Raw genomic sequence first — 27,489 nt, 5'->3', positions numbered from 1 at the left:
ACTATATGGTGCAATCCATGGGACAACCAGCTCTTAACTCACACATGACAGCAGCCATTGTGCCAGCTCACAGGCCCAACACACCAAACCTTGCCCTTTCCCCTGGGAGATCAAGGTTCAATTCCCGGCATCAACAAACCCTGATGTAGTAGCCCCAAAGTCAGTGTTACAATATGATTTTTTCATCAGTTAAGGCTTGGCCTCTGACATCAAAGACCTTTCTTTATCACTGAACTTTTGTGCAGCTTCACAACTTGCCTAAGCCAGTAAGCAGGGTACAGCAGCCATGGGATGAGGCCGATCATGGAAAAGTATGAGTAGGAGACAAATACATGAGTAAAATTGTCTGTAAAATAAGTGTTTATAAGTGTTTAATTGTCTGTCACTAATCCACACATCACCTCAGTAGGCATTAACATGGTCACTCTTCATCAACCAGGCCTTGAACTCACAACTTCAAACTGTATCTCTAGATCACGTGACTTGTAACAAACTTTCAAAAGCCTTTGTCCAGTGAGTAGTATAGCTCACTTAGATGCCCCAGAAAGAGGGGTTGTATCCTTGCTGTAGGGACCCAGGGTTCAATTCCCCTGGCTGCTTCTTTGCTGTGTGTCAATTTCTTCCTGAAGAAGGGAGTAGTGTAACTAAACTTTAAAAAATAAACACAATTATAGCTGCTGCGCAGCAATGGGTCGGGTCCGGACTGTTTTTGTCAATTTTAGAGCAATTCTGAGCAACAAACAGGAGAATAGGAAGGCAAGACAGTTGACCTTGTAATGTTGCACATATTGCACCAGTTAAGGCTGAAATCCACAATTTCTGGAACCAAAGACCATTGTCTATCACACTGAGCTAATTGGCAAATGGCAACTCAACTGTGGCTTCACAAATTGAGTAAGCCATTCACTGTCGCGCAGGCAGATTTGAAAACACTGTAAAAAAAAATAAAAAAAAATCAGTTTTTGGGATAAAAATTCTGATATGTTTTTGTCAAACATCATCTACCATGACTCTAAAATGTTGTACATTTGTTACACAAAGACTGCCAGGTATTTTGATGTATTACCATTATCACCCTTGCTGGGGCTTGAACCCACATCGTCTGTCACCAAGAACCAGCTCCTAGCCAACTGAGCTAATTGTCTGGAAGTGCAATCAGCAAGGTATGATATCTGTCAACATGGGAATTGAACCTGTGACCTAAAAGCAGAAGTCACAGTTTGTACAGACAGAGCTAAACAGACACATGATCAGCTCACTCCACTGACATGAAGGAGCTGTCAACCTGGCTGTGTGAGTGAGTGTGGCGAGTCAGAGGAGTCCCTGATCTACACATTCTGCTGGATAGCTCAGTGGGTAATGGTACAGACTTTAGATTTGGAGGGTGGGGGTTAAAATCCCAGTCACAGCTAATCTTTGCCTGGGTCAACAAGATTGGCTGATGAAGGTCTTGCTTTCTTATAATTAATGGTTGTGAAAATAAATTGGTAACAGAACATTTCAGTTTCAGGACTGCCATTATTTGTATGTCTGATCAGAAGGTGTAAGGTAATAGACTAGTATGGTGGACCTGATGACTCCACCCAGCTAGCAGGTTAGCTCAGTCACTACTGCCAGTGACTTTAGACTGGGTGGCAGGTGTTCAAATCGCAAGATGGGCAATTATGTTGCAGTTTGATCAACAGGATCTGGAGTAGAACAAATAAACAAAAAAATGGATATGAAAATTATTTGTATCAGTAGTCACAAGGAATTTTATTTTGCAACATTATTGGTAAGTGTTATCAGGAAGTATGTCCCTGGTGACACAGGATCTTATACCCATGCTTTCAACAATCCCTGAAGAACTCTTTCTTCCAAAAACGGTTCTCTGGATCAAAATAGTTCTTACTGGAACCCTTAGCGTTACCAAGAACCCTTTTAAAACCTTTTATTCAGGAAAGGGGTTTTAAAGGGTTCTCTGGATCAAAATGGTTCTTACTGGAACCATTAGTGTTACAAAGAACCCTTGAAAAACCCTTTCTTCGAGAAAGGGTTTTTCAGAAGCAAATTGTTCCAGGTAGAACCTCAGCCATTGTGAAAGAACCCTATTGGAACCCTTATTTCTAAGAGTGCAAAAGCCCGTGTCACATCCCTAAAACAGGGAGAACTGAGAAGAGGAGATGTTTAGGTCATGCTTAAAGTATTTATTAAATTAAAACCAACACAACATGCAGCTCCACAGTGTGTTTACAGGCTGTACCTTGTGCCATGTGGCTGTCACGGATAGTTGATTATATCGTCCATCGTGTGTAGAACGATGTAGATGTGTGTTGAGGATGTTGTTTATGTTTCGAGGGAGCTTGAAATGAAAGTACAATTTGAACTGATCTCTTTATATGCCACCATTAATCCAGTGCTGTTGGATTTGTATCTCCCCTTAAGGGGAACATGTGGAAGGGAAAGGATTGGGTGTACTGCAGGAGTTGCCTTTCTTGTATAAAGTGGTAAAGTGTTTAATGGGGGTTTTGCTTGCTTTTGGTCTCTCTCATTATCTCTGTAAATGGGCTCTCTGTGTAATAATTAAATGCAGCTCTGCAGCAGAAAAATGCAAATGAATGGGACAAACAGAGCAACAAGTCGTGATAGTTCCCCATGGACATGCCAAAATGCAAAGTGATTCAGCGACAACAAAGGAAACCGTCCCCATTGCATTTAATTTTTTCCTGTGCTCTGCTGTTGCTCAACATAACAAACTACTCCACTTTGTTTTGTACGGTGCAAGAGTTGGACATCCCTGCGCTCGTTAAGAACTAAATTAAGCAATGTGCTGCTGACAGGCTACGTCTGAATAAAAATGTGTGATTTCAAGAGCACTATACATTATCTCTTTGATGATCACATTTCTACTCGGTCTCTGCTGCTAAAAGTTTTTAATCAGACCCATTCCCGTTGAACTGCTTCACACGCCGGGCGCGGTGATGTAGGTAAGTACTGCACCAAATTCACATTTCCATAATGACCAAGGTCAAAGCCGTACAATAAAACTCGACTGCACAGTGTGCATACAAACAGCAACCCATCACAGTAAATGTCTAATGCCCTACACAGACCCGGGGGAGGGGGGTCGGGGGGTTACTGCCAAATCTGCACGACGGCCAGATTTTGACAGATGGTGATCATCGAGCAATCATGTCAGTAAAGACAAAGTAAAGACATCTTTGATTTAGATTATTTTTTCCTATGCATTGTTAAGCGACCTTCGGTGTCCTGAAAGGCGCCCTCAAATCAAATTTATTATTATGATTATTACTGTCTGTGCAATTTTGTGTCTAAAAATGGCAAAGTTGGACTTGCCTTTTTCATTTATTTAAAAGGAACTTATTTAAAGGTTACATGAGTTAAAGTTGAATGCTCAACTTGATTTATTCTGTTACTTCCAATATTGTTAATGGCTGGTGAAGATTAACTTGCTCCCGGACACCTTGTTATTTAGGTCCTTGTACAGAGAGCCGTAGTATCCAGGTTTCTGATGGTCTGTGTGCACGCCTGTCTTTGACTGCCACTCTGAACCGGCTTATTCACCTCAGCAGTTAAGGATTGAACCAGTTTAGCATGAGAACTCTTTGGCTTCTCCTTCTGAATACCAGTAATGGAAAACCAGAGCGACTGTGCAACTTATCCAGAAAACAAGGAAGAATTCATGCTGTTAATTTGTTGTTTTAATTTATATTGCCAAAGCACCACCTATCATGGCAAAATCTACCCTATTTCCCTCCTGCGTGTCCAAAAGGGATGAATCCTCTTTGCTCTGATATTTTCTATGGCGCCGCATTTTCACCCACCTGTGAAATATCTACAAGGTGAATTGCCACGAATTTGGCAAATAACTGCCACGTGCGTTCATGGTTCCCTGAGGATGAAACATTTGGTGACGTTTCCTCTCGCACCACCATGAAGTTGACATGTGTGGATTTGAGACAAAGATCTCAAATGGCTGAATCGTAATCAATGTCCCTTGACGTCTGCCTCAGCTGTACTTTAGTGGTTAGTGTGCATTAGTGCATGTTAGCATCCAAACATGCTGAAATAAGATTGTGATCATGGCAAATAATCTATATTATATAAAGATCCAGGACACAACCAAAGAAATGGAATATAAAACAATAAATACACCATCACTCTCTCTCCCCATAAATCCACAGACACATCCAGTCGAAACAAACCCAATTCTTTTACCTCTCTTCTTTTTGTATGAATCCAATCCAAAGTATCACACCTCAACATTCCCACACAGCTCAATAAAACTGCACAGGCCTTAAGAACTGGTCACCAGATAATTTCCTCAAGTCCACTGCAGGCAGCACCGGAGGACTTTGCAGTAATAAATGATGAACGCAGCCTTTTGAAAGGTACTTCTGTGTTCAATATATTCCCAAGAAAAACTCTGAAATCCCAAGTGAGGGGAGTGCACTGGGTCGCAGGCAAGCAGGCTGTTGAGAAGTGTTGGTTGGCTCTATATTATTTTAGGAAATATAAGCTTGTTTGCTCCATTGCATTCAAATTGCCTCCAGCTCACCTGCGCATAGCATTCTCCTGGAGGGAATAACTGTTTATACTCGTGCCATATGTGCTGTCCCCCACCCCGTTGCCATAACAAAAACAAATTTATACTGAGCACCATATAAAGCAGCCTTATTCTCTTCCCAGTGTATTGTTGGGTCGGGAGACGTGTGAGAAAGAAGATTAAAACCGTGTTACATTGTCAAACACCGGTGAAACATCTGACAGCTTTGTGGCTGGAAATGTAAATCGCACATTTCCACGGATCTGAATGCTAATCACACTCAATTCCTCTACCTTACTGCACAATAGGTCACGGCTCTGTTCCCACTGCCTGTACCACTGCTAGCGCTTCACCTCCGGGGGGTAAAAAAACAATGGCACATCACTGTGAGCACAATATGTAAAGCCTTCACCTGAAGCCAACAAGGCGAGCTTGTCAGAGGCTGGAGAGGAACGCTCAGGACAAGATGTGCACTCCTTTGAACAAGGTCCTAGTGGTGTACAAGTGTCAACTGTCTATCATCGGGATCCATAAATATACTCTGAGCAGGAACAGATATGGAGCAGTGGATCCCAAAGTGAGTGCTGCAAGGTTTATCATTTTCATTATGTTTTAATTTCACCACATTCAAATTAAAACATTGACCTTACTACGTCTTTTAAGTTATGTCTTCAAACAGAAGCACAAGTGAAAAATATCAACCCATGCCCATATTAAAAAACTGTATTTAAAATTCAGTTTTGCCACAACTAATGACAACTCATTGTTGACGGGTTTCAACACACTTCCCTGCTCTGGAGGTTTTTCAGGAGAGAGTCAGAGCCAGCCATGGCAAGATTTGACAAAGTAAACAGAACTCAAAGAAATGCTGGAGCACCTCAGCCTCAGTGACAGGACAGAATCCGGGCCGAACAACTAAAATAAAATCAGACTGAACACTGCGGGACTAATGACTTGGACGCGAGCAGATTTTGGCTGCTTGTGGAAGAAGCTTCGACATTATTTTTGGTATTGGATGTTTGTGTGCATTGTGACTCTGGCATCCCTGATATACAACAAGACAAGAACGTGCATGGCAGAGGAGTCAGACCTGCACATGTCCCTTTACAATGCCTGCAACCTTTTTTATGTGTGTTTGTTTGTCCTTGAATAGCTCATTTTAATTTTGAAGCTAATTAAATAATGCATGAAATATATTTGTGTGTTCATTGTTTATTTTAACTCAGTATTGATAGAATGTTATATATTGTGTGCTAGGTGGCTCAAAGTGAAGGATGAGTATCCCTTACTATTTCTTTGGTAGGATATACATTTCTACAGCATTTATTGGTACAACAACATTCATAATTCCTGTCCTTCCATGTTGCCATCTTTCTTGAAAAAATCCATTCAGTCTACCAGCCGTAGGCCTGCATAGAAATTGACCAATGGGAGCCATTGCTCCGGAAGGCTCCCATTGGCTCGTACCCTCCATCCAATCCCCCCGTCTCCCTTGCTCCTCGTCATCCCGCCTCGTCGAATCGTGGAACACTGAGGGGAGGGGTTTGGTTGGGGGGCGGGATGCTTTTTTCAAACCTGTCTCAGAGGGTCAACTGATTTTCAGAATGTAGACCATAGCTTTAATCTACACTTCTGCAGATTGTTTTTCCATTAAAGGCCTTCCAGCTATCTCTAGGTAGGCCTTAATATTATTATTTTAATTGTTTTACACATAATTCATTATTTCACCTTCATTAAAGGGGCCCTATGAAAAATCGACTTTTCCATGTTTTTCAACCCTAAAATGGGTCCCTGGAGTGTCAATAAGTCCCCACATTATCAGAAAAGACCACCATCTCCCTGTTTCACTTTCTAAGTTTGAAACAAATCCTCCCGATAAACGAACGGTTTGCAGAATGTCCACTAAATGACGTCAGCACCGAATTTTGCTGTGCCTTATATGGGTCATCTCGGCTCATTAGAATCGCTCCACCTGTGTGGTCCCGCCCACATAATCCCCATACCTGTTGGCTGTCAGTGTGATGTACATACAAACCAGTGGACCAAAATGCCAAAATCAACGGAAAGCGAGTTGGCAGTCCAATTGCTGATATTTACTGGCGTCGTCGGAGCATCTACGATGGAAATGTGCGCACACGCGTCCGTAAATGTGTGTTTGTGTGTGCGACGCACTTCACCGACAGGAGCTTTGACAACATGGGTCGCTACAGCTCAGGATATACCTCTAACCTGAGGCTAAAGTTTGGATCAGTACCGACAGTCCGAGAGCCAACCACAGACACTGAAGCGGTAAGTTACTAAATATTATGTAATATGCCGTGTTACAGTTTACCGTTTCTTTCTTAGCATTGGTGTGTTAGCATTGGCGTGTTGCGCTAAAGTTAGCATTGGCGCGTTGCGTTAAAAGCTTCCATTGTATTGATGTTGAGGACCGTTAACGTTACGTAGTACTGCGGGGGCCCAAACCTGTAAAATGACGCTAGACATCAGTTTGCTTGGGAACGTTTTGTAGCTCGAATGCGGCAGCAAGAGCAGCTGATCTGTGTTTGTTTACACGCCGATGCAAAGACGACGTCACCAAACGTTTGTTTTTGCACCGCTAACGAAGGGATTTTACGAGCTATTGGTGCGTCACAACATCAGTTATAGTGAAATAGTAACGTGTTCCACATTTCAGATGTATTCCTAAACTCTGACTGTCTGTCTGACTGTCTGTCTGACTGTCTGTCTGACTGTCTGTCTGCTTACAGAGCAGCAGCTCACATCAGCGTCCCACAGCGACCCACCACAGCTACTGTTGGCACTCACCTGTCTAGGAGGACTACAGGCTCCTTACCCAAGTACAGGTGTGTAGCCTGACATGTAGCCTACTTGAGATCAAGTTTAACAGCAACTACTAGTAGTTGTGCAGATGTGTATTTCTATTATGTGATATCATGGGTTTCATTCCTCCATACAACTCTGTTACAGCTACTGTGTCCTGCAAGGGCTTTGGTGTTGGCACAGCCATGGTTCCAGACCTGTTTCACAACCACTCCAATAAGGAGACCATCACAGAGAGCTCGCCTGGACCCGGTAGAGGAGGAGGATACTTTGGAGGGCAGCTCTTCCCTGACTTCAGAAGAGCTTGATATGACCCTGCAGAGTCAGCCACAAACAGTGGCGTTTGTGTTCTGATATAACTGTGAACTTCAACTGCTGATTAATTTGACAATAAAGTCTTTACAGTAATTGTAAAATGTGTCATGGTTAATATTATCAGGAAGACTGCATAATATGTTGCATAGAGGGATTTATTTTTTGTAAAACACAATTGATAAACAAACAACAGACTGCTGTATTCCTCTTACGTGTAAAGCACCATAACCAGCTGTATATATATTTCATGCGTTTTGGAGAGAGAACATTCAGACAGACAGTTCCAACCAGGATGTCCCACCATGCATGCCTCTTCCTCCTCCAGCTGCTGCATCCGTCTTCTTACCTAGTGTGAATCATGATAATCGTCATGTTATGTGAATAATAATCTCAACAGACAACTTGGTGTAACAAAGTAACATTACCTTTGGTGTCTCCATGCAGTAGACGTGTTCAGTGTCTGAAGGCTGTTGCACAATTCCCACATGGTCACCTAGATGAATATAGTACAGAATTTGAGTATTTCAACAACAAATGTTGTTAATATGGTAACCTGGCGGACACTGCTGACAAGCTGAGGTGTAAACCTCATGTTTGAATTTTGTAACAGTAACAGCCTATAATTCACAATTCAGCACATAATTCTGGAGGACGACATGATACTGACCAAATCCCATTCCTTGTATATCTTTGTGTGTAGAGGATCAAGTTTTTAATCCCGTTAATGTGATGTAAACAAACTGCCCGCATACAGGACGCTGTTTTCATCGGGTTTTCATCCGTTTAAATATAATGTTCCCCATTTGGAAAACATGCAACTGTGAACTGTCAACAACACGGCACTACTAACGATATTAATTGAGCCGAAATAGCTCACAGATACGTTACTTATAGAGCGAAGAACGCAGCATTAGCGTCATTGTGCTTAGCGCTAGCTACGCTAACACACATCAAGCGTAGCGTTAGTTCCGGCAGGCCACGACGTCAAGCTCTAACAGCTTAGCCGTCAGTACAGATCAGCTGATGGCTCAGCTGACTCTGCGCGTCCGCTCCCTATTGGTAAATTGCATTCAGAGCGGGGTATTTAAACTGCTCCTGCCCGACCCTCCTGCTTCCTCTGATAGCACTTCGCAACCCACCTCCACCCCAGCTCCTCCTGTCATTGTATTCATGTTGGCTGCTCTGCTCTGGGGTTTCTTTGCTGCTGCGCTCCCTGCTTATGCCGTTCATGATGGCTCATGAAGGGCAGGAAGGTGCTCTTCCTGCCTCAGGCTTTCCACGCAAGCGCGTGGAAGAGCAGGGAGTCCCAGAACAGTACCATACCGCCAAATAAAACTGTGCAAGAAATAAAGATTATTTTTGACAAAGTGGTCCTGACTGAAATCGAGTTATCATCCAAAACGTTACACAGACATGTTAACTAACCATTCAGAAACGTCCTGCTGCGTCCGCGGCGTAGAACTTCTACAGGAGCTGGTCCTGGTTCTGGGTCGGAGTCCTGTTCGAAGCGGTACGGCTGGACCGTTGTTAGTTTGTAGCGTAGAACCATAACCATGGCAACAAGCTGGACGCGGACAGCACGGGGCGGAGAGACACAACCACTTCCTCAGTAGGAGTGGGGTCGGGGGTCATCTCATTAGCATAAAGCTACACCCCGACAGAATCACCCGTTTGAAAAAGTGGGGTAAAAAAGCTGAAAATGAGGAGTGTGATCCACTCCGAAATACATGTTCCGAATGTTTTTTCCAGTTGAGGAATTCAAAGACCAGGTTTGGAGACATCAATAACTTATATTAACTTGTGGAAAAATAGCATAATAGGGCCCCTTTAAATATGATAAACATTAGAGCAAGAAGGATGACATGCAGCAAAGCTCCCCAGCAGGAATCAAAACAGGGACGCTCAGATAATTTGACATAGTATTCTAGTGTTGCCTTTTTGGACGTCTCCCTGACAAAAAGTTAGAGGAACAGTCCAGTGACCCGGCCTTTTCTCCAGTTATTATGACCGAGACGGAGTGGGGCGCTGACTTCAGTAGACCAAACCAAATGGCATTTCAGTGCATTAAACTAGACCTAATTATTCAGTTTACATGTCATTGCTCTTAGCCTTTGCAAAAGCTTACATCTGTTCGTGTTCGTCTGTAAAAGTGATGCATTTTTACTAAATCTATAAAATGTTTCATTATTTGATTTGTTGTGATTTGGTTTTTGCCCAATTATGCTGATTATGCTGTCTTAGGCAATGATTTATTTGTTGTTATGTTGCACTCGGATCTGAGTGGCCAATTTATTTTCTATTTTTATTTATTTTATTACAGTGGTGTAGTGGTGGGAATTCTGTGGTGGTGGTTAGCACTATCACCTCACAGCAAGAGGGGCCCGGGTTTGAGTCCTGGTCCGGGTTGTTTCTGTGTGGAGTTTGTTGTGGATATTTTCTTATTATATCTTATTATTATTTGAAACCTAATAATGTTCATTACTGATATGCTAATAATCCAACTAGTAAAACATTGGGCTACTTCCGTATGTTGTCCACCAGTTAACATAGAAGTAGGTTCAGTTTTCATCATGTGACCTACAGTAAGTAAAGACCTTACATGTGTACGTGGGGGGTAAAGATAAACCCGTCTGTGTTCAAAGACAGTCTTTGGTGTTGGATGTGACGATGACCTTCGACTATTTCCCTTTTGGTGTGCTGTTCACACACAGCTGATGTTATCTGTCTCCAGTGTCCATTCAGTGTCTGGTCCAGGATCAGCTTTTTCACCTATTGAGGTCACACACTACTGCTGATGTTACTCTCTGGGGCAGTCCTGTCTGCAGGTTGTACCATTAGATAACTCCAGGTGTTAAACGGTTGTAATTTAATTGCCTGTTATGGACTATTGAGCATTGTATACCGATATTTGTAATCTGGTGTCAACTGTTGCCGAGCAACGGCGGCTGTCAGCATAAGATAACAGACAAGTGCTGGGAGGTCTGACGAGGGAGGTAATTGGAGACTGGGAAAGGGAGGGGCCATGTGTTTTTGAAAAGTAGAGATACTCTCATTATTTTGAATTGCCTTCAGAAAGATGAGAATATCACTGTGAGATACAAACTCAGGTCTGAGTCTGACAGAGTTGTCCCTCTACAAGCAATCTACGGCTTAATACACCACTGGGAAACTAATTCAGCACCGAACCATGATAATATTACATTTTAATATGCTCATAGTAAAACATTTCATGTTTTACAAATTGATTATTTCATCAGAGTAACTCACTTTCTTGGTTTTAAGACCAGTAATACATTATGATATTTATTTTACAAAGGCAGTTGGTAAAAGGGGTTTATTGCTGATGGAATAATCCCCTCCTACCATGTTGATCCTCTTCAGTAAACTGAAAAAGACATTCTATGACTTTGAGGAAATTAAAAAAAAAGCCTGTGCAAAGCAGAAATGGTCTCATTGCAAATGGTAGCAACAAGATTTATGAAATAACAAAGATGATATATTTATGATGTGTATTTTAATCAATTACACCGAGGTAGCACAATTAAGAATTATAACGGTTTACATTTTAAACGCTGCATGTAGCAAAACATGAGAAGATGAGGAACGGTTGATTGCTCTCTGCTAACTGGAGTTGTAGAAGCTAAAGTAGCAATACCACACTACTTAATTAAAAAAAAAATCTACTTAATTTCAAGTAAAATCCTACATTCAAGATTTTACTTAAGTAAACGTACTGAAACGTACTGTACGTATTGAAATACAAAAAAAAGCCTTTTGATTTTCCCTCTGAGGTGTAGTGTACTACAAGAAGAATAAATAAGTATTATAAAGTAGCATTAAGTAGCAAGTAACAATTAAATACGCAAGTACAATTAGTGTACAGGTGTTATACTTTACTGAGGTACTTGAGTTAATGTGCATACATATTTCCCAAGGCTGACTGGGTGTGGTTATATCAGGACGGGGGGCAGCGAGGGATCACAAGCAACAAGTCACACGGAGAAGGCAGCAGTATTTCAGCAGAATGCGTTTGTGAGATGGACAAAGTTATTAATCATTTCTGAAGCAAGTGACGTGCATTAAAAGGGCAGTGTGCGAGCGCGTATGTGTGTGAGTGGGGCTGAGAAGACGGAATGGATTTTGTTTTAATTTCTGTATCAAAAGGCAGCGCACACAGCTGCAGGCAGAATCCCCGAGGGCAGACGGAGGCAAGCCGTGTATGTACAGGCTTTATGACACCAAATGATGACATGTTACTTCAGTTACAGCAGGATGGTGGCAGGCTCGCGTCCTCTTTATTTGTTTAATATTGATGTGACATCCTTAATCTGGATGTTATTTCATCAGCTGTCACCGGCAGGTAGACTGTGAATGGCAGCTCGCTTTTCACTGGGGCTACATATTATTCACCTATAGGTTTTCACACCAAATATCCCTTTCACAGTCTGAGGTTTGAGGATTGGTTACACAGAAGAGGGTGTGAAATGCATGCCTCTAACTGGGAAGGTGTAATTAGAAAGAGCAACATGCTGAAAGCAAATGTGCAGAGTCTGCAGCCGTGATGCAGACTGCAGCTGTGTGAGGCTGTGATTAGAGCTAAATGCTGACATGCTCACAGTTATGTTAAAATCCTAGTTTAGCACACTGACATTTGCTAATCTGCACAAATTGCAGGTGATGCTGACGGGGGTGGCATTGGTTTTGCAGGTTAAAACAACATGCTAATGTTGTATTCAATGTCCCTGCTTCACAGTGGAAGCTTATTGTTTTTAATCCTGAGGCTCTTGATGCTGTTGGAAGTTGTGGGAGAACTCATGAATAAGACAGTCTCACCTGTCCAGGCAGGTAATATCATAAGCTGTGTACTTTGCCTAACTTTCCAACCTTCCCTCAGTTAAACATGTGTCTGCATTCTATGTGACTACTGAGAAAACCTTCACCAATAAAATGCGACTGTTTCATTTGTATAAAAATGATTTTACCTGAGACTATTGAAACGTTTTATTCATGTACTTACAGTCCCATCAGGATTACCTACTCAAACACTAAAACTATAAACTATTTCCTTAACAACAATCATCCACAAAAATGTTTTATTGAAACGGTTTGTTTATTGTCTTCATTACTGAAACATTTCCCCTTCGGTAACAAGATATTTGCAAGGCCTGGCTTCCTGCCCAGATCAAAACCTTGTTTACACCCAGTCACGTCACTTCATAATGGAGACACACTGTGTTGGGTCCGGCCGAGGCTCTCGATGCAGTCCATAATTGTTTTTTCAAGTACATGTGAATGAGAGTTGACTTCATCTGGTTAGAGAGATCTACTTTTTCCCTTTGAAGCAACAGAACTACGTTCCTTTGCAAACTTTCCCTTGATAAATAAAACCAGTGGGTGGGTAAGCTTTTTTCCCCTCTAATTAAGTTGAAATTACCTCTTGTTTTTCCAGTCTCCACTTTCAGACATTACAATCTTGACAATCAGACGCACACACACACACACACACACACTGCAAATGTGAACTGCAATACATCTTGTCACAATTCTCCCATTTCTCCTCAACCTGCTGATGAATGCCAAGAAAGACAACATGATTTGTACTGCAGCCAAAGTGAACGCTCTCACTATCAGGTAATAACTGTGTGGCTGTTAATTGTAAATGATTTCCAAGTTGCTGTCAAATTAAAATGATTTGATTTGAGGTGCAAACAACATAAAGTGTATATGGCATTTGTACAAACAACAAAGATTTAAATGGATGTTTTGTTTTTTTTACGTTTCTTTCTATTAATAGTTATGATGTACTTGGTATTGGATTCACAGAATAAGCCAAACGGACACTTTTCTGTCTATTTATTTTACCCAGAAAATGTTTTTTAATAGATGTTCCAGAACCTTTAAACTATCACGATGTATAAAGATATGATATAAAATCACATCTACCATACAATATACAAAAACTAAACTCAACCCTGTAGCTACATTACAGTTTTTCTTACATATTAACAAATTATTTAAACACCATTTGTGAGTATTGTTTGATATCTTCCATACATTTATCCTCAATAATATGCTTGTGTTATTACAATGCTGTATGTCTATTTTACTTTCTGCATGATCATGCTCTTTGGTTGAATATAGGACGAACTTATGAACCTGTAATTAAATGCTATTCATACACACACAATGCAGCTTAAATACTTTAAAAAATGATTTAAATAACAGTAGAAATATTAAGATAAAAGAGGATTAAAGTAAAATTGTGTACAAAAAGTTGTATAAACGTAGGAAAGTACGGTCAGATCATTTAAGGTATTCTGAGAATTTAAGAAATCATTAACTTTTGGCCGTTGGGGGGATAACGTAAAGCAACTTTTAACTGGCAACATTTGGCATTGTAGCATAGACCAGCTAGCTTTCATATCATCTTTATTGTAGGACACATGTCTTGTTCTTGTTCCCGACCTTCGCTTCACATCTCTGTAACTTAATTCACTGAACAGCAACACGAGGAAGTCTCTGATAAATGCCCAAGTAAGTTAAAGACCGGCATTAATGTGCAGACACAGAGAGATCCAGTAGAGGCAACAAAGGTGATATGAAGTGAATGTCCTCAGTCTCTTCGGCAGCATCTTCACTGGAGAGCTTTGCATATTGGAGGAGTCCCTCTCGGCCCAAAAACCCACAGTACTTCTTCTTCTCCGTGCACTCAAACGTCCTCTTTCAACAGCTGGCTCTTTGGCTAAGAGCCGTCAAGCTGGAGAGAGCTGTGCGATGTTTCCTCCTGACAGTGATAGAGCTGCTCTCTAGAATGGTTTCCCCCGGTGCAGGAGGCGTCTCGCTGTGTTTGGCAACACAGGAGACAGGCATCACATCTGGTCCTCTGCTCGGCAGCGGCAGGCAGCGAGAAGTAAATTCTCCTAATGACAACCGGCTGGCCAACGGCCCGATCCGCCGGGGCCTGGGTGTAAAGATGGCCTCCTGCTCTAGTGGAGAGAGACATCTAAAGATGGAGACCTTCCATGATTTGTGGAGCGGTGAACACATTTCAGAGGGTTTTTTTTACTGCCTGCATGGAAATGAGGGCGGCTTGAAACAGAACATGTGGCGGCGTGTTTCACTGCATTGTCTGACATTTCACTGTGCTGGTTGGTTCTCCAAGGTCACACGGTGTGTCTGCAGATAGACAGCCAGTCAGATGATGGACGTTATGTCAAAAATGATTGATACAATATAAGCAGCCAGTTCATATATAACTGTCATTGTTGCGTCTACTATCCTTGATCTGTGTCTTTACTCACTAATTTGTTGAAAATAAGGACACGCGGCCCCTACGTTGGTGTTCTCCACATGCATCTTTGCTACTGAGGGATTATGCTGTTGGGGTAAGATCTGTGAACGGTCCCTACAAATTGCTTGTAGTATCACTTCAATTCCAATGCATTATTGCCAATTTTGCAACGACGATTGAGTGCCTCCTTGGGCAGATCTTAACGCTGCGTGAAGTGTTTCTCATTTTCAACTGAATGAGTGGAGTCTGCTTTTGTCTCTATTCCTCAAAATAAGCCAAATAAGATATGAGGTTATTCAAGTGTCAATTCCAGTTTTGAGGTGATGAGGAGATAGCAGCTTGAAAAAATATAATAGCCGATGAATCTACTTATTTTACTCGAGACTTTTGTCATTCGTTATGACTTTTGGGGCTATTCAAATCAGAAAGTTATAAAATGTAGTTATATAGAGCAACTTTTCTACCAGGTTATACTGTCCGTAGTTGGCAACACTGTTCCAAGTCCACACAGTCACCTTACAATGGGATCTCACCGTCACTTCCTATGCTTCTGTTGCTGCCCCCCTTGCTTGGATCACTCCCACCTTCAAACTCAACTTTCATTTTGATCTCAACTTCACACCTGTAAAGTTTATAAGCACACAGAGACTCACAAGGTGGAAATAAAACCTGTCTATCAAAGCTGGGTGGCTAAGCTTAATATTGTGTAACCTATAAGATAAGTCACCAGGAAAACCACAATATAAACGTTTATTTAAAAAAAAAAGTTTGGTTTAGCCTCTGATGTGATTCTAATCCGATACATATATAAATTATAAATAATAATAAAAAAAAATGTCTGGCACTATTTTTTTCCTTCCCTATACCAATTCTGATTATCAGGGGAAAACAATAGTGCAGCGTATATTAGCTGATAAATTATATATTACCGGTGTGTGATATTGTATTGTAAAGTGTATTGATAATTTACTTTACAGTGAGACCTTAGGATTTATGATAATGTTATTTAAGATAATTTAATTGTTTTTTACTAAAAAACAATGTTGACCAAAAAAAGATCTGTCATGTGTGAGCATAAAATATTTGTTTCTTAACAAAATATTAATTGATTCCTGTTTGTTTTGGTGCCATTAAGAGTTTTAAGCATATGTTGATGATTGTAGGGATAATATCGTGAATCACAATTATTCTGACCAGGATAATCGTGACATGACGTTTTTCAAATTGGCCCATGTCTAGCACACACTCACTTACTGGGCTTATCCAGCATTAAGGCTGTATCGGAGGCATTTCCAATACCGGTATTGCTATCGGAACAACTCTAGCCGAAATGCAATCTCAGAACCCCACCGGCTACATCCTGATGATGATTTAACTTCTCATCGGCTTAAAATTATCTTGTAATGTTGCTACTTGTAAAACCATCTAGTTGCACACATCGTCTCTCAACTCCAACTCCGGTCTTGTATCTCCTCCTGCTAATTGTACTCTAAACAATTAGAGGGCATAAAACCGGCTACAGTTTGTGTGCATGTTGAGAAAGTGCATGTTTTTTTGCATGGGAATGTGAAGCAACCACCCTAAGATCTATCGAGAAACAGTTTATGCTCTTTAGAAAAACTAAATACTATGCACGACAGCTGCAGTCACATTATCGTTTATGTTTTCCTGCACACAATGTGAGCGGAAAGTTCAGTCCAACTTAAAAATGTGTCAAGAAACATGCTTTTGTAAAGCAAATATCTGTTGACACATAGGAAGCAAGATGTTTTTTCCTGCAACATCATCTTGTTTGTAAATTAAAACTAACGAGTTTGATAATTAGCATGAGCAGCAATAATCCTCGTGGCTGAGTAAACAAAAGAGAAAATCTAACATCAAAGACATCGCCTAAAAACATCCAAGTAAACACATCAGACTGATTCCTGTACCAACCGCTAACATACATCAACCTTATTTGCCATGAACTTCCCGGCCGGAGAGCGCTGACAGTGTAGTCAGAAGTCTGCAGTGATGAGATACAGAACCACAATGCCGTCGTTTAACCACCAATGCATTTTCAATGTGCTGCAGAGCTCGCTGACAGAAATTTGATGATCATTTCATGCTATTTGGAGGCTCAAGATCTTGAACACACCCCTGTTTGGGAAACATTTCAGATACAACTGCAGGGCTAACTTTCTGACTGTTCAAAGGCTCCATGTTCAAAGGAGTCTGGACCGATGTTAGGCAAAAGAAAATTATAGTTTTAATTTGAGGTTGTTCTGGATCTAATATGTATGTCCGTGGTCAAACCCCCAAGATGCACTGGGGGAATACATCGTTTGGTTGGTTGAAATTCTGGTTGACAAGAAAAAGCCGATGTGAGGAGGTCAATTTGGGATGTATGTAATAATGAAAATAACTGTCAGTTGCAACCTTACGATATATTAAATTAATGTAATACAAAACCATAATACAAAACATGTTTGACGATTGACTGCGCGGACATATTTGGAAGGGAAACCAAGCCGCTTAGCAGGTTATATCTGGAAAAATGTGTGCATCTATCTATTTAAACAGGTACCTGCATATTGTCTCACATCTAGTCATCATGTGAAACAGGGCTGCAAATAACTTTCATTCATTCTTTTCATTATTGATTAATTAATCATCCTTGATTCATGATGATGTGTAAGGTCCCAGAGCTCAGGTTGAAGAGAATGTAAAACATAAAAAAATACACATTTGAGATGCTGGAACCGATGAACTAAAAAATCCAACACGTATTAATTTGATCATGAAAGTTGTTTTGGGTATAATCGACTAATAATCGACCGGTCAGATAAACAGCAGTGAATGTGATGAGGCAGTCTCGTTTCTTCCATGATGCTGTAGCATCTTGAACATCAACAAACAACATGTTTACGAGATGTGAAGGGGCTGAATATGTTGATGCCTCCTCAAAGACAAGAAATAAAGTTGGATTTTGATTCTGTTTGTACCTTCTGGTTTATGGAAGAGCAACACAGACGGTTGTAGACAGGAGTTAGTTAATCTCACAGGGCTCAGGTTGAATCATATGGTTGAGAATAAAAACCCAGCAGGCTGCACTGTGCTGAAACCAGCGCCGCATGACCCAAATGAACACAGTTATTGGTCTGACAGCGCCGTGTTGTACTGCACACTTGGAGAAAATGTGACAGGAAAGGTGTTAAAACTGTTGAGGAAGACCTGCGAGTTTAAGTTTGAGACTTTCTTCCCACCTTGCCCTGCCTCCTCGGGTCAACCTTGAGGAGCGCTCCCTCTGCTGTCTTTTCGCAGCACACTGAACAGCGAAAGGACAGACAAGGTGCATGCTAAGTGGGGGTAGTTGCTCCTGTCACGGTCGACCTGGGCGCTATCAGGACGGGATCAGTCGGCTGTGTCTGGGAGACAGGATTCTGCCTGCGTCCCCGTCACTGCCGAGTGTCCACGGGCGTCCTTCGTCCTCAGTATCGTGACAGCCAGCTCAGCATGACAAAAGGGCGATGGAAGGGGAAGCCTGTCAGCACCTAAATCCACATCCTGGGCTGCCGCCTTCACCATATGCCCATGGTTAGGAAACATTCAAATATTAATTTAAAGACTTTAAAAAATCACATGACTACCGAGCATCCCAGGCATCCAGATCCCTGAACCGATGAACCACTAAACCCCAGCTTAATGAGCAAAACGCCCTGCAACACCCAGGGAAGGAAGCCAAGACTGAGCAGAGACCTAGAGGAGATATGAGGAGACAGTGGGACTTTTAGATTGTTGCACTGAGGACTAGTGAAGCCAGATTATAAAAGAAGATTTGTAAATGTTGAAAAATACAACAAAATACAGGAACAACAGAGATAAAAATGCTGAACTCCAACAGGGCCAAAACAGGTAATTAATCAATGGAAAGAAAATAAATCCATCTCAAATTGCATCACATCACAAGTCTGGTTCCAGCTTTTAAATGATGAGGATCTTAATAGCCATGTTTGTCGGTCCACTACTGGACTTTGATCTGAAATGCTTGAAAACTATTGGATGCATTACCTTGAAACTTGGTGAAGACATTGATGGTCCCCAGAGGATGACTCGTTGTTGATCCTCCATCTTTTCCTTTAGTGTCACGGATTCATGCTGGATGAATTGTCAGGAAATGTGGCTCTGATACAAACATTCATGTTCCCCTCAGAATTAATTCTAATAACTTTAATGGTCCCCTGACTTTTCCAGCATTCATCAGATTGAAGAATTTGAATTTGTCCAATTTGGTTTAAGATGAAATTCATAATGAATATATGAATAATGGAACTCCCATCAGCCTCAGCTGTACTGTGTTAATTTGAAAGGGTTACCATGCTGACAAACTAAGCTGAGATGGCTAACACTGCACCTGCTTGGCTTGTTATTGTGAGCATGATGATGTTAGCATTTAGCTCAAATCATCACACTGCCAAATAACTGGTTGCATGGACTCTTGTTATGCTCTATATTATTCGAAATTGATTACATCATTGTAGGTTAGAATAAAAAAAGCATCATCTACACATCATTTTATTTATCCAACGTGCATGTTTTTTGTGTTTAATTAAAACTCTTTTATTTACATGGCAAGTCAATTTTGCAGTTTAAGGAGAAATCTGGTCATTTTTGACCCCACTTTCGTTGTCCCCAGGGTCATCCCGACTTATTAGAAGCAATAAACCTGACAAAAATTGACTTGACCTAGCCCGAGATGTGTACCTGCCTGCCAGCCTTCCAGAATAGCTCCAACAATAAGCGACGAGCGCGCGCCCGGCACTCTACTGCTAATGGCTATACGGGGTGATGTGAGGTGAGTAACTCCATGCAAAAACACATATTTATGTCGTTTTGCCACACTATTTGAGCTAAACGAGCGCCGTGGTGTCTCGTACGGACCCAACCTGTGTTGCATTGGTCTTGGAATTATTTTCTGAGGCCCAGAAAAGCAGATAAAAGTTGCCCCAATGGGTTAGCATTGGAGCAAGTCTGGAAGGCTGCCAGGCAGGTACAGATCTCGGGTTAGGCAATGTCAATTTTTGTCGGGTTTTTTGCCCGATCACCTTGCTAACTGCTACCGTTTGCTGATACACAGATTATTCTGGAGAGAGAGAGAGAGAGAGAGAGAGAGAGAGAGAGAGAGAGAGAGAGAGAGAGAGGACCTGCAACCTGATCCAGCACCACCCTGATCCAGCACCACCAGTCTCAATCCATCATCAGGTATGGATGGTGGTACTGTTGGCAGGCCCCTGCAACATGATTAAGGAGCCAGCAGCGTGATTATGCTGCTTGCCTTATGAGTGGAATAATATGGAGTGTGGTGCAATATTCCCCTGATGGAGGCAAATGTGTGGTGGGGTCTGAGGCCCTCCCATGTGACCCGGAGAAGATAAAGGACTGACAATAGATAATTAAGGAACTGCCAGGACCTCTTTTCTACTCACATGGCTGTTTTATTAAAGGAGATTCTGTAAGGCAGAATATTAATATAAACTACCAGCCTGTGTAACTTGGAGATGAATATAAATTTGGAGCGGTGGGGGGAGGAATGCATTAGGGAGCGTTTATCAGGAGCGCAGAGGGGCATGGTGATCAAGAGGACGGGCTTCACACTTCTGCACCGGCTCTGTTGATATCAGCCAAATAACCAACGCAAGTCATCGGCAACAAGAGTGCCATCAAGACTGCTGAATGTACACAGATTTGTATTGCTGTGTGAAAGGGGTGTGCATGTCATTTATACTGCTATATTGGTTTCCCTTTTTTCCCCTACATTTCAGAGGGAAATTGTATTTTTAGTTTTATTCAATCCAACATTGTGGACAGCATGTTTACGAGTTGTAACCCTGGCAGAGATTTGCATTCTACTGAGTGCACCTTTCTAGTTGCTCTTTTTTAAAAATCTGACAGTTGAGTGTTATTGTAATCAAAATTAAGCTTTTGAACAGAAACATATTGTAGGAAAACAGCACATTCCCTCTTCACTTTTATTTTCTGGTGTCATCGTGTTATTATGTCATATGAATAATACTTTCTGCATTGAAATTGAAAAACAAATCACCTGTCCTCTCCACAAAATACTGTGGGGTAGATTTACTACGACTGGTGCAGTTTGCGCTGCGTTTGTTATTGCGATTTCGCAAACAACGCACGCTGTGCTTCCTCATTTTACGTCGCATTATCAAACCTGACAGCCACCGTGCATTCCCCGCCCTCCAGCGTAATAAGCACGCCTCTAAAAGAGCAATGAGAGAGCGATGAGATTGTGATTCAGAAAACTTTATTGTTCATCAGACAAAAAAAAAGCATCCATTTATGTGGATAGGCCAAGGCAAGGAGGGCGAGATTTGCTAACGTTAGAAAACATGTTTCTAAAAAAAATTAATAAATAAAAATAAAAATACTAATTTCAGCATTCGAATATTACAGATTTTTTTTTTTTACTATTCTAATTATATTTGATTCCCGAAGTTCATTCCAACAGCCCTTGACTATACTTTAAACATAATTGCTTTACAAAAAAAGAGACTAAAATACCTTTTAATTGGCGAAAACTAGACTAAAATGTCATCCGTTTTTGGTGACTAAATCGTGACTAAACAAAAAAGTCTGAGCTTAGACTCAAATAAAACTAAAATGATCAGACTTGTTGTTGACTAAAACTTGATTTAACAAAAAAGTGACTAAATATGATAAAAAACTAAAAAGCGCATTTGACACATGACTAAGACTAAAACTAAAAAACTAAAATTAAAAATAGCTGCCAAAATGAACACTACTTGGAATAAATTGTGTGTCTTTTATTTCAATACACTAAATTTCACTCTGAACCAATTTACTTTCAATACAGCGGCATAGTAGTGAGGAGGATACTTGAATTCCACTTATTTCTGCTTTTCAAATGCATTATATCATTATGAATGAAGTGTTCAGACTAAAAAGTGATTTCAGGATGTGATGAGCACTTAAATGAACAATTATGAAACAATCTGAAAAATATTCAGACTGATTTAACAGCCCTAATCACTACCAGAGTCGTTTTTATTCTCTGCAACAGGGCCAGATCTTAAAGACACTATGGGCCCTTGTTTCGTGGCGCCGGGTGTTGTCCGTGGAGATGCGCAACTTTGCCGAGAGCTGGAACCGGAGTTGGGGCTGGTGTTGGACGGGGAATTCGGTGGAGCTGTGGAGCGCAGATGATGAAGACGGTGATGATGATGATGATGAATCGCCCGGCCAGCTTGCTATTATGTCTGCTGTGCGCCCTGACCCTGTTTTGTGATAGACATGCCTAAAATGTGCCTACAATTTCTATAGTGATATAATATCGGCATTATAATTATTATGACTATATGCACGCACAGCGCATGGTGGGAGCGGCGGCGCTGCTTCTGTCATCGGGTTGTCAAGTGACGGAACTTGCACTGAACCTCCCCTTACGCATTAAAGGAGAGGAGAGGAGCTCATTTGATTGGTGAGGATCTGAATCGGCGGTTTTAATCCCAGTCCACGCCTCGTCTCCTCCTCGTCTCCCACTCACGCCTTCTTCACCTCCCTCTTTCCCACTTGCGCGGGTGGGCGTGACAGGAGGCGTGCCTTATCTTCAATCTACCCAAATTCTCCCATGTGACCCCCCTCCTCCGTGACCTCCACTGGCTCCCTGTTGCAGCACGCATCCAATTCAAGATGATGGCACTCAATGGAACAGCACCCATCTGCCTTCAAACACTGGTCAAACCTCATGCCCTGAAGGGAGCACTTCGCTCCTCTACTTCAGCTGGCCGGCTGGTACCACCATCGCTGAAATCAAACAAATGTCGCTCAGCAAAGTCCAGACTCTCCTCTGTTCTGGTGCCTCAGTGGTGGAACGAACTCCTGACTAATGTCAGGACAGCAGAGTCATTTGCCATCTTCCGAAAAAGGCTCAAGACTCACCTGTTCAGACTTCACCTCGACTCTACATAGCATGACCCCCCCCCCCCCAAAAAAAAAAAAAACTTACCTATAGCACTCTGATCGTAGCACTGTTGCTCTTAAGGTACTACTTTACTCAGATGAGGACCTAACACTTGTTCTATTTTTAGCTCTTACTTTATCGGCAATGATACGTTGTGGTTTCTTTGTTTCCTTCTTCTGACAAATGTACTTATTGTAAGTCGCTTTGGACAAAAGCGTCTGCTAAATGCCCTAAATGTAAATGTGCCTGTGCTAGCCTGCACGGTGCACGAAACTTGCAAAGTCCAGGCGGACACACCCCGTCGGCGTGGCGCAGGTGCACTGCGCGCCGACTACGCCTAGTCTACGAAACTAGGGCCCCTATGTATCAATCGCATCGTAAACATGGAGAAAGTGTTCTCATGCCATGGCCATGAATTTGGCTGAGTGCGGTAGGGTTTTCATTATCAGTGGAAGAGGCTTATCTGGGTTGTTCGAATGGAAGCACCTCTCCACATGGATTTCAAAGATAAGTGTACAGCCTTGTGGAGTTAGGAGGATCCTTTTATCCAAAACACCTGACACAACCTGCGGCCACATACATTTTAAAGACGAATAAGCCCAGAGGGGAAATAACACACCGTTCAAATATTGAAACATGTTTTTAGCCCGAACAAATATCCTTGAGAAGAAAATTACAATTCATGGATAAAACACTGAATTTGTATTTCAAGGATGACAATTTGATAAAAATGCAGCAAATGAAATTGGCATTGATGGAGTGGGCAGTAGCAGACACTCTATTCTACACTCAACAAAAATATAAACGCAACACTTTTGTTTTTGCTCCCATTTTTCATGAGATGGACTTAAAGATCTAAAATTCATTCCAGATACACAATATTACCATTTATCTCAAACATTGTTCACAAATCTGTCTAAATGTGTGATAGTGAGCACTTCTGCTTTGCTGAGATAATCCATCCCACCTCACAGGTGTGCCACATCAAGATGCTGATCTGACATCATGATTAGTGCACAGGTGTACCTTATACTGCCCACAATAAAAGGCCACTCTGAAATGTGCAGTTTTGTCTCACAGCAAAATGCCACAGATGCCACAAGCATTGAGGGAGCGTGCAATTGGCATGCTGACAGCAGGAATGTCAACCAGATCTGTTGCTTGTGCATTGAATGTTCATTTCTCCACCATAAGCCGTCTCCAAAGGCGTTTCAGAGAATATGGCAGTACATCCAACCGGCCTCACAACCGCAGACCACGTGTAACCACACCAGCCCAGGACCTCCACATCCAGCAGGTTCACCTCCAAGATCGTCTCCGAGACCAGCCACTCAGACAGCTGCTGAAACAATTGGTTTGCATAACCAAACAATTTCTGCACAAACTGTCAGAAACCGTCTCAGGGAAGCTCAACTGCATGCTCGTCGTCCTCATCGGGGTCTTGACCTGACTCCAGCTCGTCGCCGTAACAGACTTGAGTGGGCAAATGCTCACATTCGATGGCGTCTGGCACGTTGGAGAGGTGTTCTCTTCACGGATGAATCTCGGTTTACATTGTTCAGGGCAGATGGCAGACAGCGTGTGTGGCGTCGTGTGGGTGAGCGCTTTGCTGATGTCAATGTTGTGGATCGAGTGGCCCATGGTGGTGGTGGGGTTATGGTATGGGCAGGCATCTGTTATGGACGAAGAACACAGGTGCATTTTATTGATGGCATTTTGAATGCACAGAGATACCGTGATGAGATCCTGAGGCCCATTGTTGTGCCATACATCCATGAACATCACCTCATGTTTCAGCAAGACAATGCACGGCCCCATGTTGCAAGGATCTGTACACAATTCTTGGAAGCTGAAAATGTCCCAGTTCTTGCATGGCCAGCATACTCACCGGACATGTCACCCATTGAGCATGTTTGGGATGTGCTTGACCGGCGTATACGACAGCGTGTACCAGTTCCCACTAATATCCAGCAACTTCGCACAGCCATTGAAGAGGAGTGGACAAACATTCCACAGGCCACAATTGACAATCTGATAAACTCTATGCGAAGAAGATGTGTTGCACTGCATGAGGCAAATGGTGGTCACACCAGATACTGACTGGTTCTGAGTCCCCAGACCACCAATAAAGCAAAAAAAACGCACATTTCAGGGTGGCCTTTTATTGTGGACAGTCTAAGGCACACCTGTGCACTAATCATGATGTCAGATCAGCATCTTGATGTGGCACACCTGTGAGGTGGGATGGATTATCTCAGCAAAGCAGAAGTGCTCACTATCACACATTTAGACAGATTTGTGAACAATGTTTGAGAGAAATGGTAATATTGTGTATCTGGAATGAATTTTAGATCTTTAAGTCCATCTCATGAAAAATGGGAGCAAAAACAAAAGTGTTGCGTTTATATTTTTGTTGAGTGTATTTTGCAATTCTCTGGCATGGCCACAAAGTATTGTGTTCTGTACAGTAGTTTCTTGAATAAAGGGAAACGTTGCTGGGCTTAGTCTATCGCTAAGTCATCATGGGTCTCAAGTTTTGATGGCTGAGTGCCAATTTAAGGAGCCAGCCAGGGGCGTCAGCAGCATTTGATATGTGGGGGGGTCCTGTTTCCTGTTCGCACCCCCCCTCTAAATGACAGTATTAACCTGGCCCCGTCTGACTGCAGGGCCAGAGCTCCGGCGTTTAATGATGTCTGCGGATGCGTTAAACGGCAGTGTTGCAGCGGTTTTAATACGTCCATGATTGTATCTGACATCTGAAATTGAAATATGACAAATGCCCAGTCCGCCCATGTTGCTGGCATTAACTCGTGCTTGTGCGTGCTGCGGTTGTGTGTGTGTGTGTGCAGGAAACCAGGAAAACACGGAGTGGGCTATATTGATGTGGGTATTCTCTTACTGATAAAGTGGAACAGATTTGATCGTGAAGCAATGAAAAGAGCGCTCGGCAAATTAGACCCATCATTCATTTTTAACACGAATATGGGGGGGTCCAAACAACTTTTTTTTTTAAAGGTAGGGGCTTTTTAATGACATACTATACTATGACTTTCTATGACATACTATACTGACTTTTTTACATACTATACTACCACTTTTTATGACATACTATACTATGACTTTTTATGACATACTATATGTTGACTTTTTAATGATATACTATACTATAACTTTTTATAACATACTATAGTATAATTTTTTTATGACATACTATAAATTGGCTTTTTAATGACATACTATACTCTGACTTTTTATGACATACTATACATTGACGTTTTAATGACTTTTTATGACAACCGATAATATGACTTTTTTATATAATATACAAGGCCTTTTCTTCATGACATACTATACTATTTATTTTTATGACATACTACAGTATGACTTTTTTAATATGATATACAAGGTTTTTTTATGACATACCATACTATTGCTTTTTATGACATACTATATTAAGGATTTTTCATGACATACTATACTATGAATTCATACAACATACTCTACTGAATTTTTGACATGATGTACTATGTTTTATGACATACGTATAAACAAACATTGTATATTCTATACAATTACTTTTCAATGACATACTATTATTACTTTCTTGACATAGTATACTGACTTTTTATGACATACTGTAGTTTAAATTTTGAACAATATACAATGACCTTTTATGACATCCTATAACTTTTTTGCATACTATTGGTGACATAATAAACTGTCTTTTTGATATGCTATACTATGACTTTATACAACATACTATACTAGGACTCATGTTAAGTACATTTTCCAAAATGTCCAGAATATCACATTTTATTTGTCAAAGAGAATGTTATTTCCTTCAACATATTGGACACAGCCTGACAAAGTGTTACATCAACACATAAGCCTCTGCTTTCCTGTCTTTTCTTCTCTCACGTCAAGGTTTTCAATTGTATTTTCTTTTTCTCCTAATTATAATGTTACATTGCCTTACTGCAAGATAAATATAACCAAAGGGACAATAGCCCTGACCTGGTTAGTAGTATAATAATTGGCAACAGGCTGTATTAAGTCGTAAAGGAAACGGTGTACTGGCAGCTACAGTATAAAAGTTTGTTTTAATGAGGAAAATAGACAATATGACACTTGTTTTTATGATCTAATTTTTATTGTTGGATAAAATGACAAGCGTGTTTTCTCTATATAAATAACAATCACATGAAGGAACATACAAGACATGGCTATGTGGAGGTGGAAGCAGCGTTTGTGATCACAATGTGCTTGGGGTACAAGGTGGTGATAATGACAGCTGTGTGTTTTGATTTTGTTTCTGAAAAAGGAGTGTGTTGATTATGAACAGAACCTGCATGAATCTGTACATTAAATGAGAAACTAACGGAGGCAAAGTCAGCCGCTATGTACAGAACATAAGAAGAAGTAAAAGGTCAGAGGTCATCATCATCAGTACAGTCAGGTTTAACAATTGGAAAACAACATGTGACAGGGAAAATAAAGTAAAATCAAAATATATATGAGTAAGATTCAACAATGAAT

The 27,489-nt window shown here is 41.3% G+C and overlaps 1 long non-coding RNA gene across 2 annotated transcripts; it reads left to right on the top strand.

Annotated features, from left to right (window-relative positions):
- Positions 1-6,437: 6,437 nt before the first annotated feature.
- Positions 6,438-7,695, top strand: LOC311013446. 2 transcript variants are annotated; one of them, XR_014597127.1, is made up of 3 exons: positions 6,438-6,835; positions 7,297-7,408; positions 7,534-7,695. It is a non-coding gene; the product is annotated as an uncharacterized lncRNA (long non-coding RNA). The 2 variants fall into 2 exon arrangements; XR_014597128.1 differs by having other exon boundaries at positions 6,442-6,835; positions 7,297-7,392; positions 7,517-7,695.
- Positions 7,696-27,489: the final 19,794 nt, after the last annotated feature.

Source organism: Eutrigla gurnardus (assembly GCF_963514095.1).
Source record: "Eutrigla gurnardus genome assembly, chromosome: 5".
Lineage (NCBI taxonomy): Eukaryota > Metazoa > Chordata > Actinopteri > Perciformes > Triglidae > Eutrigla > Eutrigla gurnardus.
Note: the sequence above shows the minus strand (reverse complement) of the source record. Positions and strands in the feature narration are given on the sequence as shown.